Source organism: Lutra lutra, chromosome 10 (assembly GCF_902655055.1).
Source record: "Lutra lutra chromosome 10, mLutLut1.2, whole genome shotgun sequence".
Taxonomy (NCBI): Eukaryota; Metazoa; Chordata; class Mammalia; order Carnivora; family Mustelidae; genus Lutra; species Lutra lutra.
In genome coordinates, this window is record NC_062287.1 from 2,691,928 (window position 1) to 2,698,043 (window position 6,116).

Here is a 6,116-nt window from a genome sequence, read left to right on the forward strand (position 1 = left end):
ATCAAATAAATAATTAAATCTTAAAAAAATAATCACTCTGAAAGTAATGGACTAAATGTTCCATACCAAAGATATTGGGTATCTGAATGGATGAAAGAAAGAAAGAAGAAAAAAAGACAGAAAGAAAGAAAAGCAAAGCAAGACAACACCCATCTATATGCTGCCTATAAGAGACCCATTTTAGACCTAAAGTCACCTGCAGATTGAAAGTGAGGGAGTGGAGAACCATCTATCATGGTAATGGATGTCAAAAGGAAGCTAAAGTAGCCATACATATATAATAGACAAACTAGATTTTTAAACCAAAGACTCTAATAAGAAATGAGGAAGGGCACTATATCATCATTAAGGAGTCTATCCAATAAGAAAATCTGACAGTTGTAATATTTAAGTCAATTAATAGTAAACATAAAGGAACTCATTGATAATAACACAATAATAGTAGGGGACTCTAATACCCCCACTTACAGCATTAGACAGATCATCTAAGCTGAAAATCAACAAGGAAATGACACCTTGGACCATGTATTTCCATGGTGATGACCACAACAATGAATGACACACTGGACCATGTGGACTTAACCGATACATACAGAACATTCATCCTAAAGCAGCAGAATGACCATTCTTCTCAAGTGCACATGGAACGTTCTCTGGAATAGATCACATACTATGTCACAAATCAGGCCTCAACGAGTCAAAAAGGTTGAGATCATACCATGCATACTTTCAGAGTACAATGCTATGAAACTTGAAGTCAACCACAAGAAAAATTTTTGAACGATCTCCAATGCATGGAGGATAAAGACATTTTACTAAAGAATGAATGGGTTAACCAGTAAATTAAAGAAGAAGTTAAAAAAAAAATACATGGAAGCAAATGAAATGAAAACGTGACAGACAGTTCAAAACCTTGGAGGTGCAGGAAAGGCTGTCATAAGAGGGAAAGGTATAGCAATATAGGCCTTCCTCGAGAAACAAGAAAAGTCTCAAATACACAACTTAACCGAAGATGTCAACATCACTCTGAAGTACTTCTAATTGGTCAGAGTGGTGATTGAGGATTAAACATTTAAATTGACAATGTGGAAGACACTGGATACATTAATAAGAATTGTTTTTGAGTCAAGGATAGAGACAAAAGAGGGACTGGAACTGATTTGAGAGAGAATAAAGGGAGTTTGGGGAACTTTGAGGAGTTACGGGGAGGAGAGGAGAGTGTGTGTGTGTGTGTGTGTGTGTGTGTGTGTGTGTGTGTGTGTAGTTTAATAGGCTCATTATAATGTGTTTTGTGGCTATAGCAATGACATCATTCAGTGGGAAAATGATGTAGGACAGCAATGGGACTATTATTGAACAATGTCGGTCCGCGAGCATGAAGGAGTCAAGTGGGAAGGGATGCCTTAGCCTTAGAATTATAGGAGAGAAGAGCAAGCATGTGCAACCAGGTAATAACAAAGTGGTAGATCTTGAGGCTAGAAATATTCTTCTCTGAATGGACAGTTACTGAGGGATCAGCCCCCAAAAGGTAGAAATACATCCCAACACAGTACTTGTCCAGAGATAATTCACATAGCCATAATAGTATAAATGCTTTTCATTGTTTCTTAGCATTTAGAGTTATTGTATGAACAAAGCACAGAACACTTGGTTGTGGATGCAGAAATCAATGAAAATCTTAGGACGTTAGACACTGGAAAACAAAAATATGGGTTAAAAACAGTAGTCTAATTCTAGGTGAAGGGAATTGTATGGGTGTGACTATTATCAGCTTGTATACAGAGAATTGCATAGGGAAAATTAAGCTACTGAGCAACATTTACAAGAAGAAATGAGGGTTAATTAATTAATTTATTTATTTATTTATTTATTTTTCATTCCAAATTTTTATTTAAATTCTAGTTAGTTAACATATGTGGTAGAAATGTTTCCAGGAGTAGAATTTAGTGGTCCATCAGTTACACACACCACCCAGGGCTCTTCATGACCCGTGCCCTCCTTAATGCCCATCCCCCATCTAGCCTACCCCCTCCATTACAGGTCCCTGCAGTCAAGCATCTCTTATGGTTTCCTTCCCTCTGTCTTTTCCCCCTTCCCTTGCGTTCACCTGTTTGTTTCTTAAATTCCATGTATGGTGAAATCACATGGTATTTGTTTTTCTCTGACCGACTGATTTCATTTAGCATAATAAATTCTAGTTCCATCCATGTTATTGCAAATGATATTTCATTACTTTTATGGCTGAATAACATTCCATTGTACATATATATACCACATCTTTATCCATTCATCAGTGAACATTTGGGCTCTTTCCATAGTTTGGCTATTGTTGATAACATTACCATAAACATTGGGGTGTGTAAGCCTTTGAATCTGTATTTCTGTATCCTTTGGGTACATACTTAGTAGTGCCATTGCTGGGTTGCAGAGTAGTTCTGGGTTTTTTTTTGTTGTTGTTATTGTTGTTTGAGAGAAAGCATGCAGTGGGGGACGGTGAGGGGCAGAGGGACAGAGAATGCTAAGCAGGCTCCACACCCAGGGCAGAGCCGGATGCGGGGCTTGATCTGATGACCCTGCGATCATGACATCAACCAAAATGAAGAGTCAGACTCTAAACTGACTGAACCACCCAGGTGTCCCCTATTTTTACCTTTTTGAGAACCCTTTATACTGCCTACCAGAGTAACTACACCATGTTGCATCCCCTGAAAAGTGTAAGCGTTGTATTATTATTGGGGGAGTGGCGGTGTTAAGTTTGATCATTTCTTCACAGATTTTAGATACTAACCGGATCTCAGATATGTCCTTGCAGATATCTTCACCTGCCCCACACTCTGCCTTTTAGTTTTGTTCATTGTTCCCTATCGCTGTGTGTCTTGATGGAGTCCAGTGGTTTGTTTTGCTTTGTTTCCCTTGACGGAGCTTTACATCATGTCCTGATTTGTAGTTAGGCAGTCTCCATCCCTTCAACACAAAATTGTTTTCTTAGCTCTTCTTACTGTTGTATTTTCTAAACAAGGTATACAAATAAACTATCCAGTTTGAGAAAATTTCCTGTTAGGTTTTCTTTGTTATTCTGTTGGGTTTATAGATTAATTTGGGTAGGAAATTGAAATCTTTACATTTGTCTTCTAATCAATCTTGGGGATATCCTTCACAGTAGTTAAATCTTCTTTACATGTCACTCGGTGATTTTTTAAAAATATTTTCCATGCATACCTTGCAAGTATTTGTTTACAATTACCTTCAAATATCTCATGATGTAAATTGCTATTTGCAAGAAGAACCTTTAAAAAGCAAACACTTCCTATCATCTTTTAAATACGAGAATGCTGTTTTATTTTGTATATTGATCTGAATTCTTACAAATCCAGGGAATATATGATTAATTTGAAGAGATTTTTAGTGAATAAAATCCTATTTTTCAAGAACAATGATGATTTTATTTTTTATGTTCCATACTTCTACTTTCGGCTTTCTTGGCTTGGAACTCTAGTGCAAAACTGAATAGAAATATTTTTTACTTGTATCTTATTCAAAGGTAATCCTCAAATATTTCTGCATAAGGAGGCTATAGATTTTCACACATTGTTTTACTGTACTTCTATTTTGTTGGTTGGCTTCTTATTAAATATATGCATTAGATTAAGGAATTGCTTTTCTTCTTGTTTTTCTAAGGTTTTAATTATTCTTTATCATAAATGAATTCTCAGTACTATTAAATGCATTTATAAACTTCTTAAAATTATTGCATCTACTTTATAAATTTTATTTTGAGGAAAGCTGTCCTAAATATGTCTCTTATTAAACTGTAACCACATCCTTAGAGTAAATACTAGTATTGTCAAATACTAATTAATAAATATTAGTAGTATTTCAGATATGGCTAGATTTGTTTTGCTAACATGTTTTTTAGAATCTTTACATGAGTGTTTATGAGAAATCAGCCAATATTTTTCTAACTTTTCCTCTTCTTCTAACATTTTCTTTCAGTTTTGTATAAGGCCTACAAAAGATTTTAAGAAGCATACTTCTCTTTTTCATGTGGAACTTTTTATTGAAAGTAGAGTGTGTCAGTTTCTTAGAAGTTCTGTAAGACATGTCTTTACAGCCATTTGGGTCTACTCATCATTTTTGCAGATAAATATGACAAAAATTCATTTATTTAATGTTTATGGGTCAATTCAGCTTTTTATTTTATCATGTATTAAGTTTATTAATTTACCTTTTCTAGAAAGTTTTCCATATATTTCCTCGTGTTACATGTGATATTCTCTGATTATTATTTTTAAAGATTTTATTTATTTATTTGACAGAGAGAGATCACAAGTAGGCAGAGAGACAGGCAGAGGGGGAGAGAGAAGGAGGCTCCTTGCTGAGCAGAGAGCCCGGTAAGGGTCTCGATCCCAGGACCCTGAGATCCTGACCTGAGTCAAAGGCAGAGGCTTAACCCACTGAGCCACCCAGGCGCCCCTTCTCTGATTTTTTTTTTTCTGTATTTATGTCTATCTGTATTCATCATACCTTTTTATCTTGAATATTGCCTCTCTGCTAATTCTTTTCTTTCACATTCAGTCTTGTCTGTCTGTAATTTCATTAGCCCTTTAAAGGGCCAGTGTTTGCTTCAGTGACCTGCTCAGTCCTTTGTTTCATTACAATTTCATTCATGCGTTCTTTTGAATCCGTATGATTTGCTTACTTCTATTTATGTATTGATTTAGTATTTTCCTGACTTCTTTTTTTTTTTTAAAGATTTTATTTATTTATTTGACAGAGAGAGATCACAAGTAGACAGAGAGGCAGGCAGAGAGAGAGAGAGAGAGGGAAGCAGGCTCCCTGCTGAGCAGAGAGCCCGATGCGGACCTCGATCCCAGGACCCTGAGATCATGACCTGAGCCGAAGGCAGCGGCTTAACCCACTGAGCCACCCAGGTGCCCTTTTCCTGACTTCTTAAATTGAATGCTTAGTTCATATGTTTTTCTTCCTGGTTTTTGTATGTGCCTATATGTACACATAGTTCTATGTTCGGAATCTGTGTGCGTATGTGTTTGTATTTCCATTCTGTGCTATATGCAGATGTGAGGCAGTCTTTCTGTTATTGGGTTTCTAGTATTACCACTCGGTAGTCAAAGACTGAGGCATCTGTGATACATATTTTTGAATCTTTGTGATGTGACTTACATGTCTACATGAGCAGGCCAAGTCCAGAAATAAAGCCAGCATGAATTTTTGTAGTGTTAGTTAATCCTTGCAATTCAAAATTCAGTTAACCCCTACAGTTCAGAAACCCTACAATTTTAGTCTGTCCTTGCTTTGGAGAGACAACACGGCACAGATTTAATTAGATTTCAGAGTAAGTTAATAACTCAGATTTCAGAGTAATTCCAGAACTTTCACTTGCTAACTGTGTGACCTCAGACAGATCATTTAAGCTCTAAATTATCTGTAAAACGAGGATGTTGATAGTAATTACAGGGCTGTTGTAAGGCTTAAATTAGTTACTTATATACAAAATCCCTTTTAATAATTGAAATCTTTACAATAATCTTGACATTCAATTAACCTATATAAGTTTTAACTATTATGTTTCTATTTGACATCTAGAGCATCCTTTTTTTTTTTTTTAAATTTCGTTCAGCTATGTGCTAAAATGTCTATCCAGCATTCTCTGTGGACATGGTAGAAGTGGTATATCTCCTTACATAGTAGTTCTAGTGGCCATGTAGCCAAAATTCCTTACCAACATTCATCCTTCCAGAAGAGTGGACATTATCCTGAAGAATGGACATTACTCCTTCCACTGCTAACACTCCCTTGCATTTTCTGTGATGTTCCTAATTGTATTTGTGTGTTTATACAAATACACTGAGTTTACACCATCCTTGGACAAAAGCCCAACTTATTTTAGATGACAGTCAGGGGCTTGCTAAAGGATAAGATTTTCCTGAAATGTAGAAAGTGCAGAAGTCTGGGGAAAAAATACTTAATAAGAAAAACGTAGAGCAGGAAGAGAGATACATGGGACTAATTTGCTGAACTCACACTTTACTGAAGGAAAAAAAAAAAAAAAAGCTCCACCTATAATGTTGGCCAAGTAATTAATTAGAAAACTTCTT